Source organism: Myotis brandtii, unplaced genomic scaffold, assembly GCF_000412655.1.
Source record: "Myotis brandtii unplaced genomic scaffold, ASM41265v1 scaffold133, whole genome shotgun sequence".
NCBI lineage: Eukaryota > Metazoa > Chordata > Mammalia > Chiroptera > Vespertilionidae > Myotis > Myotis brandtii.
This window is the reverse complement of record NW_005354718.1, coordinates 2,593,643-2,603,360: the sequence shown is the minus strand read 5'-3', so window position 1 is coordinate 2,603,360 and position 9,718 is coordinate 2,593,643. Positions and strand designations below refer to the sequence as shown.

The 9,718-nt window shown below is 45.9% G+C and overlaps 1 protein-coding gene across 11 annotated transcripts in view; it reads right to left on the bottom strand.

Moving 5' to 3' along the window:
* Window positions 1–9,718, bottom strand: part of MGA (MGA, MAX dimerization protein) — a 139,102-nt gene that overhangs the window by 98,030 nt on the left and 31,354 nt on the right. For 4 of the 11 annotated variants that reach the window (XM_014534809.1, XM_014534817.1, XM_014534819.1 and 1 more), the window contains exon 1: window positions 166–353. The exons of 1 other annotated variant lie outside the window; for it this stretch is intronic. The gene's annotated coding sequence lies outside the window, so the exon portion shown is untranslated. Of the gene's footprint in view, window positions 1–165; window positions 356–9,718 lie in introns of those variants that run through there. 6 more of the 11 variants (XM_014534813.1, XM_014534814.1, XM_014534815.1 and 3 more) reach the window with 5 other exon arrangements.

The following is a 9,718-nucleotide window of genomic DNA, read 5'->3' as shown; positions in this document are numbered from 1 at the left end:
GCCAAAGACGGCCCAGCGCAAGGCCGGGCCCGGCCGCGGCGTGCGAAGATCGCTCAGCGGAAGGTCTCTCACGCCGCTCAAATACACAAGAGCTTCAAACTCTCAAAAAACTCCAATCGGGCCAGTACTACAGCAACACCCCCCCTGCCCAGGCCCGAGAGTTACCGTGCGGGGCGTGGCCGGCCTCACCCGGAGTCCTTCACATCCCGCTGGGGGCGGGTTATTTTGTTCCGTTCGCACACCGTGTGTCCGCTCCAGCTGAAGAGCCTGCGCGCGCACGGGACGTCCACGTCACCGCGCAGGCGCTCCTACCCGCTCGGAGACCGCCGCGCAAGCGCAAAAGGAGGCGCAAGCAGCACCTCCCTCGCCCCTCCCCCAACACCAGGAGGCCAAATGGCCCCGTAGCAGCGACAAGACCCTTGGGACCCGCCCCTGGAGCTGAAGCCGCTGCCTTTCCGGGTTCCAGCAACTGAGATCGGCCTACTGAAGCTTCCAGAATGAAGAAAGGCGAGGCAGGAGAGAGGCACCCCAATTCCCTCAGCCTCGCACACGAAGCCTTCGTGAAAACCGTGAAAACTTTGCTTGCGGGCTTTCTCAAATTGTGCCTTCCACCGGTTCCCTAGGGCTCCTCGCCGGCTCCGCCCCTACCGCGCCCAGCTCCACCCACAAGGGTATCCACAGTCCCCAGGGCTTCGTGAGCCCGTCAAATGAGTCGGAGATCTTCCTCCCCAATGTTCTGTGGGCTTGGATGGCGCCAAAACTTCGGGAAATCTTGAAGAAAAGACCTTGAGAAACGAGTGGTCGAGTTTGCAACATCAACGACGGAAGAACACTAGGAAAGTAGGGAGGAGAACGAAAACCTCAATGCCGAATGGGAAGGGAAGAAGAGTTGGCACTAACTTACCTGGTTAAATTAACTCCTCACCTGTTAAAACAGTAAAACTTGGAAACGAGAATTTTGCACGATAGAGCATTATCTGAACTTTAATGCCTTGATCCTGTATTTTCAATTCTTGTTTGTTCAAGCTATTTAAGCCATGAAGTGCAAAGAAAAAAATTACCGAATATCTGTGTCAGAAAATAGCAGAACTAAGTTAATGGACAGTATTTCTCCCAAAAATTATATTTTTTCTTCCCTATTCCTAACCAGCTGCTCTTTCCTCTGTGTTTACTTTTTTACAGTAAAAAAGTAAAGAGAAAAGAGGCAAAATAGTAGTAGTATGAGAGCAGATATGTGGTCCATGTTTCCAAACTTTTCTTTTACTCTCTTAGATGAATTAGCAAGTACTGAGAACCTTCATGCTAGATGACTAAATACAAAGTTCTATGAAGAAGGAGAATAAGGAGGTTGAAAGAAAGGAGCCAAGAGGAGGAGGCTTATCCAACAAGACTGATCTGAGCTAGACTCCAGGCATATTAGTAAGAGTCTTCTTTTTCTTCGTTCTTCTCTTCAGAGGTATGCCATGGGAAGAAATTGTGATGAAATTAGTATACTAGAAAGTGTATGAGCTAAAGTTTGTAAGTGCTCTCAAGAGCACTGCAAGTAAAACAAATGATTAATGCCCAAAATCTTAGGCAAAACTGAGTTTTTTGACACCCTCCTCTTCCCCGACTCCAAAAATCCCTTTCCTGTAAGCTGCCTTGTCAGAATTTCAACCTCAGCTCATCCAAGAATGCTTTACTTTCAAGTGTCTAAGATTTCCTCATACAAAATTTCCATTTTCTGAGGCAGAAATAAAATGTGTTGACTTAGCATTAAAGCATCTGATCATAAGGTGTAAATGACTGATAACTGCTTAACAACCATTGCCTAGTGGTAACTGGATCCCAACACAAGTTAACACAAATAGCATCTCTAATTGGGAAATCTGGGAGGACACCTTAGTGGGGAAGGAGAGTGGAGATTTTCTTTTGCTACTCTTTCCCTATACTAGGCAAACATAGAATGAAATGCCAGATATTTTTTTTAAAACACCACCAAATTTTCAAGATTCACCACTGGATCTCCCGGCAGGAGAGGTAAACTTTGATTCAAAGTGGGGCCTGCCTAACCTATATAAAGGTCTAGAGATGTATTATCAAGAATCTGAGAACTCTGGCTGGGTGAGTTGGTTGGAGTGGTCGTCCTATACACCAAGAAGGGCTGTGGGTTCCATCCCAGTCAGGAACATACAGGAGGCAACCAATCAATGTTTCTCTCTCACATTGATGTTCCCATCAACAAGACAAACTATATTCCCTGTCTCTCCCCCCCCCACCCCCAAACTCACACACACCGTTCCTTTTGCCCTAAAAAAAATAAGTAAAAATAAGCACATATCCTTGAGTGAGGATTAAAAAGAAAATAATCTGACAGCCTATTAACTGTTTTTATATAGATAATCTAAAAATAATACTGCAACATCATTTCAGTGGCCCAGTTTTGGTTTGACATCAAGCTAGTACCAAGTAACCACTTCTCTTTTGTTTGCTTTTTTAAGTAACCTCTTAAACAGTTACATTTAACTTTTTTTTTTTAATCCTCACCTGGGGATATTTTTCCATTGATTTTTTTAGAAAGAGTGGGAGAGAGAGAAAGACAGAGAGAAACATCGATGTGAGAGAAGTACATCAATTGGTTGCCTCCTGCAGGAGCCCTGACCAGGGCCCCGGTGGGGAGGAGCCTGCAACCAAGGTACAATGCCCTTGACCAGAATTGAACCCTGGACCCTTTGGTCCGCAGGCTGACACTCTAGCCACTGAGCCAAACCGGCTAGGGCAAACAGTTACATTTAACTTTTAATGCAGTGTTTCTCAAACTGGGGTCCTTGGTTGTATTTTTCTTTCTTTCTTTTTTTTGCTCTGTAATAACTTCTCCCTTTAAAAGGCATCATTATATAACCCAAGTTTTAAAAATGCCAAGCTAACTGCTAGAATTGATGCTCCTGAATTTTACCTTGCTGTTAGAATTCTCTCAAGTTATCATAGCTTACCTTGTTCATCCAGCCTAACCCAAAAAAATCCTTCCCTTGGTTTTCCTGGTTAAATTTCCAAAGAGATTTAACTAAATATTTGGGGGGGGAGGGGGGTTGGAGACAGAGAACGCCTGGAATATAAGCAATCTGGCTTAGAAAGTACACAATTTTGATCCAAGATTGCTCTATAAGCACATAGGCCCCCATTCACATGCACATTCAACAAATATTTGAGTGCCTTGTATATGCTGAGGATAGAGGAAAGACTGGCACCTCATGCACTATTCAGATGTCTATATTAGAACCCAAAGAGTTGGCACAGCTTAACAAAATCCACCAACAAGACAAACTATATTCCTTATCCAATCTATTCAGATCCCACCTTCTCAGTTCAGATTTCTATTGAAACATACCTCTCTTAAATAACTAGAAAAGACATGACCTCACTCTTCAAATGAGACCATTGCCACATCTAAAAACCCCTGGGTTATGGTCCTATTTACAATATCTTAATTCAATACAATAAGATCACTCTTAAAATAAGAACTACATATAGACTGGGCTACAAAAAAGACTTGGTATTTTTACACAAAGTCCTTCACTGGCCATAAAAACTTGTGTGCTAGTCAAGGGGCATAAAAGAGGGATCATGCCCTGGCCGATGTTGCTGAATGGTTAGGGTGTTGGCCACAACACCCAAAGGGTCACAGGTTCCCAGTCAAGATCATGTACCTAGGTTGCAGTTAGCTCCCCGCCCCCTAGTGGGGGCACATGTGGAAGACAACCAGTCAATGTCTCTCTCACATTGATGTTTCTCTTTCTCTCTCTCCCCCCCACCCCCCTTCCTTCCGCTCTCTCTGAAAAGCAATGGGGAAAAAACATATCCTCAGGTAAGGATTTTAAAAACTCGCACTCCATTGTTGCCTACCATTTAGTGCTGCACCAACTCATGTCAAGAGGCAAAGTATGATTCACTCCAATATCTAAAACCTTGGACTAAGGAATTTAAAGCAACAGGAGTCCTAACCTCAAAGAGCTAATAATCTACCCAATGAAGAGCTGTAAAAAGTTTCTAAATCAGATAGTAATGCTATTAAAAGCATATTTTACAAAATGTGTTAAGAGGAGGATTAAAAATAGGATAGATGTGATAGAATGTAATCAATAGTCATTAAGAAACACCATTCCGCCCCAGCCGGCTTGGCTCAGTGGATACAGCGTCGGCCTGCAGACTGAAGGGTCCCAGGTTCGATTCCCGGTCAAGGGCACATGCCCAGGTTGCAGGCTCAATCCCCAGCGGGGGGTGTGCAGGAGGCAGCCAATCCATGATTCTCTCTCATCATGGATGTTCCCCCCCCCCTCTCTCTCCCTTTCCCTTCCTCTGTCTGAAATGAATATATTTTTTAAAAAGAAAGATAAGAAACACCATTCCCTCTTGCTGCCCCATAACTCAAGTCTGCACAATCATGTTCCTTACCCTTTGCCTAAGATCTTCCTAGATGCCTCAAACCTAATTCCAATTCACCCTTCATGCCTAAGCTTAAATGTAACTTCTTCAAGAAAGTTTCCTTAAACCCCAACATTAAATAAGGTCTCCCTGTTATATGCTCTCATAGTACCCTGTATTTCTTTATAGCACCAACCCACAACTGTAATTATTTTTAAAACTATGTCTTAATGAATGTCTTTCCCACTAGACTGTTAGCTCCACTCTATTCCAGGGCCTAGCACAATACCTAGAATAGAGCAGACACATAATATTTGTTGAACAAATGAATATGAAACCACAGGTTCCAGTTTTCCAGGCATATCCAAATATCAAATATTTATTTAATGTACAACAATTTGGGATTTGGAAAACAGAATCATAATACATTTAACTATCCTCATGTTATACATAAGCAAATAAGCATCCTGCTTTGACCAACATTTTCCAAAGGGGTGCAGTCATAATTAGGAGAAACTAGTACCACTGGATTCTTATCCCAAATTATTTCTCCTTGGAGGAGTGTGTAAATATTATTGACAGGGCAGATGCTTGCAAATATAATTTTCTAGGAAAGTCTAATTACTTATTGACAGTCTTTGGCCTCAATGACTTTTGCCTGAAATATCAACAAAGGCAGCCCTGGATGATGCTAGCAGTGATGGCGAACCTTTTAAGCTCTGTCAGCATTTTGAAAAACCCTAACTTAACTCTGGTGCCGTGTCACATATAGAAATTTTTTGATATTTGCAACCATAGTAAAACAAAGATTTATATTTTTGATATTTATTTTATATATTTAAACGCCATTTAACAAAGAAAAATCAACCAAAAAAATGAGTTCGCGTGTCACCTCTGACACGCATGTCATAGGTTCGCCATCACTGTGCTAGAGCGTCAGCCCATGCACTGAAGGGTCACAGGTTCAATTCCTGGTCAAGGGCACAACCAATTGGTGTGTCTCCATCTCTATCTCTCTCCCTCTCTCTATGTGCCCCATCCACCCTCCCCTTCCACTCTTTCTGAAAAGCAATGGAAAAAATATCTCATGTGAGAATTAACAACAACAAAGAAAGGCAAACAGATTCTTTGTGTTGAAAAAAACGTTATGATTCTATATTACCATCTGGTAATAAAAACGACAATTTTGGAATGGAAACTGCCATTTTATTACAAGAAAAAAATTAGTAAATACTATCTTCAAAATGAAAGGACATTTTAATAACAGTGAATTTGTTTTACTAAAATCTAAAGGGAAAATGTCATAAATCAGTAAGTTCAGAAAGCTAGTTTTGGAAGGATTACAAAATTAAAATAATAGGTCTAAAAGAAACAAAGTTTTCAATGTACTACTAAGCCACTCGGAGAAAAATCTCATTTTGTAACTAAGCCTAGAGATGCACAAAGATTTAAAACACGCATGAGGCCCTAGCTCAGTGGTTCTCAACCTTCCTAATGCTGCGATCCTTTAATAGTACTTCATGTTGTGGTGACCCCCAACCATAAAATTATTTTCGTTGCTACTTCATAACTGTAATTTTGCTACTGTTATGAATCGTAATGTAAATATCTGATATGCAGGATGTATTTTCATTGTTACAAATTGAACATAATTAAAGCATAGTGATTAATCACAAAAACAATATGTAATTATATATGTGTTTTCCGATGGTCTTAGGCGACCCCTGTGAAAGGGTCGTTCGACCCCCAAAGGGTCGCGACCCACAGATTGAGAACCGCTGCCCTAGCTGGGTTGGCTCAGTGGATAGAGCGTCGGCCTGTGGACTAAAAAGTCCCAGGTTCGATTCCAGTCAAGGGCACATGCCTGGGTACAGGCTCGATCCCCAGGAGGCAGTGTTCAGGAAGCATCCCATCGATAATTCTTTCTCATTATTGATGTTTCTCTCTCCCTCTCACTTCCTCTCTGAAATAAATAAAAACATATTAAAAAATAAAAAATAAAACACACATGAGAACATAGGGAAAAAACCCACAAACTGTGGGGTGCGTAGTGACTCATGGTGGCAAAGGAAGAGGCAGGTCAGGCTACCCTTAACTTAAACTGGGCATTAGGCATATCAGACATAACGAAAAATCTGAAGTGGGGGGGCTTGTTTTATCAGAAAAGTAAACTTAATAGGATTTTAAATATGGCTGAAAAATAAACACTGTAAAAGGATTTTATAACCTTTACTAAAAGTTAGCTGTGATCTAACCACTGGAGGGCAGGGAGCACCTGTTAAAGGATGAGGAAAAGCTATATTGAAATAGAGAATGTAAAGATTATTCAAGCAACTTGAATGCAGTGCCTTATCCAAATTATCTACATATCCTATATAATAAAAGCCCAGACCGAAGGGCATAACGACCAGAATGACCAATTGACCAGACGCTCAAGGCAGGAGCTGCTCCCTGGTGGTGAGTGCTCGGCACTCCCACATTGGTAGCAGCCGCTCAGAGGGCAGGCGGGTCCACAGCCCCTGGGCTGACCGGGATGAGTGGTGCTCGCACAGCAGGCTGATCCTTGCAGGCCGCCCCCCACCAGTGCACGAATCACAGCACTAAAAGATGGTGGTTACTAAGCACCGTCCTTGTGACGGGCAAAGGCTACATACTCTCCACAGAAATCTCAGATAATCCCAGGACCCACCTCACAGGGTTGATCTAAGGGTTTCTATTCATAGCTTTCAGAATGGAATGAGATTATCAGCTTTTAAGTACAGTGGGGCCTTGACTTACGAGTGTCCCGACTAACAAGTTTTTTGAGATACCAGCCGTCTCTCGGCCGATTTTTTGCTTTGAGTTGTGAGCTAAAATTCGGGTTACGAGCCAGCTTCAGATACCCCACCGCTAGTTGGCACAGCGAACGTCACAGTGAATGCCACAACATCAGCCCAGCATCACGTGTCTCACTCGTTCACAATTGATTTGACATACGAGTAATTTGAGTTACGAGCTCCATCACGGAACGAATTAAACTCGTAAGTCAAGGCCCCACTGTAGTTGAGGGAAAACACTGCTCCTTTTTCAATCTCTTCCTCCCGCCTTCTTGCAAGAAAAGGAACAACTGGCTCCCAAGGCCCCGCCCTGAGTGCTGTGCTGAGACCGGCCCTCGGCTCCAAGTGAGTCTGCCTTCCAATGGCCTTTACACCTAATGCCGCTGCCTGAGCATCTTACTCAACCCGTATCACTGACTGAGCACCCACCGTGTCCCAGGTGATGCCCGGGTGCTCGCAGAGCAGCAGGGAACCAGCCGCCCTGTCCTACGGAGTGTGCGTTCCGCCAGGAGAGGACTGGGGTGAGGGGAGGAAACAGCCTCGGACAGACTAGATGTGAGGTACAGCCGTTAAGAGGGCACGGGCATCATGAAAACATGGGAATGAAGCCACATAGGGACTCTGCAAGGGAGGGGCAAAGGGAGACTCGCTGAGGGAAACTGGACTGATGGAGGAGAGCCAGGTGGACGCTTGGAGAAGGGCATCGGGCAGAGAGGACAGCCCACAGAGGGGCAGCAGGATGAGCAAGAGGCCGAGTAGAAGGGGGTCAAGGCTGGGTCGGGGGGCACATCCTGCAGAGATTGAGGGCCCATGAGAACCTGGCGTCCCCTGAGTACAGGCGGAGGCACCAGGGCTGTAGGTGAGGACCCGCTGGCTTCTGTGTCAGGAGCAGACTGAGGGGGAAGAGGAAGCAGGGAGACAGCAGGAGGCCACAGCACCCTCCCCGAGGGTGATGCGGAGATAGTGGAAATTGTGACAGCAGAGTTGGCGGCTTTGGGGTGTACTGGTGGAAAGCCAGAGCGTGAGGAACGATGTGGGGGGTGGGGGTGGGGGGAGGAGGCCCCATGCCCTGCTAGGCCCCTGGGAAGGCAGGGTCTCCAGCAGCTGCTGGCAGGGGGCCCTCCGTTTTGAGGGTCTGACTGTAAAACCCAGACCTTAGTTTGAGCTCCACACGAGGGACGTGGATGTTCATGACCAGCCTCCCACCCTGAGGTCCAGGAGGCGCGTCATTCCTGGCTGGCGGCCCTAATCCCTGCACGCTCCCCCCTCCCCCAAGCTCTCTTCAGTGATGACAAGTACTTATTGGAAACAAGCAAATGGTTTTATTTTTGGTACAAAAAACAACAAAACAGAATGTACAATATTATGGAAAGCAAACATTGAAAACTAGGAAAATGAAGCCCCTTGTGGATACACAGATCAGTTGTGCCCGGAACTGGGTCACGGGTGACACAAAAGGGCTCAGGGTCCAATGCAAAGGGCTTGCCCAGGTGGTCCGACTCCAATCCCCGACTCCAGTTTCCAGGACAATGAGGATCCCATACCACAGAAAGGTGGAGACCAGCCCCAAGTTCCATGGCCTAAGGCAATGCTTGCAGAGCTTCTGGAGAAAGACTGGGCAATCAGCACCAGATCACTGTCTCTAACTCCCACCCGAGGTCTGTGGTGATCCCAGCTCTGCCCCTCCCTCCCCTTCCCACATACCCTCCCCAGGTGAACCGCAGATGGCCCTTCCCATTCTCCACCCTCCTCAGCTCCAATGGCAGGTAGGGAGGGTGGGGGGTCATGTGGGAAATCTGAGAGCCTCCAGGAAGTGCCATTTGAAGAGCCAGAGACAGTGTCTGTCCACCTGCCCCCCTGGATGAACCCATTAACACAGGCCTTATGAGTGCGTGTTTAGAACCGGTACCCCTCCCTCCCTTAGACTCTGCCACTGCCTAACTTGGCTGTTTTGGGCAAGTTGACCTCTGGAGTGTTAATTCTCTCCCCTTTAAAATAAGAACAAGAGGAGAGAAACCAAGATGGCAGCATAGGTAAACACCGGAAATTGCTGCCTCGCACAACCACTTCAAAAATACAACTAAAAGGTAAAACAGACATCATCCAGAACCACAGGAAGGCTGGCTGAGTGGAAATTCTACAACTAGAAGGTAGAGAAAAGCATACCGAGACTCAGGAGGTGCGGTGTGGAAGTAAAGTGCAAAGGTACGGAGGTGCACGTGGAAAGGGCTGGCGGCTGAGAACAATGTTGTCTTTTTCAATCGGGAGGGAGTCTCAAGCTCCCGACTGCTCTGAACTCCAGTTCCGGGCGAGTCTCTGGGGGGACCCAGACTAATACAGGGAGAGGCTAGACTGGCATCAGTCGGACCTCGAAGGCGGCTTTCTCTCAGAGGTGCTTGCAGCGATTACCTGGACACTGAGAAGCAGGGCCTCTTAGGGCAGGACTGAGGAGCAGCCATAGCTGCTTGCTCCGCCCTGTTGATCCCCTGGGACCCCGCCCC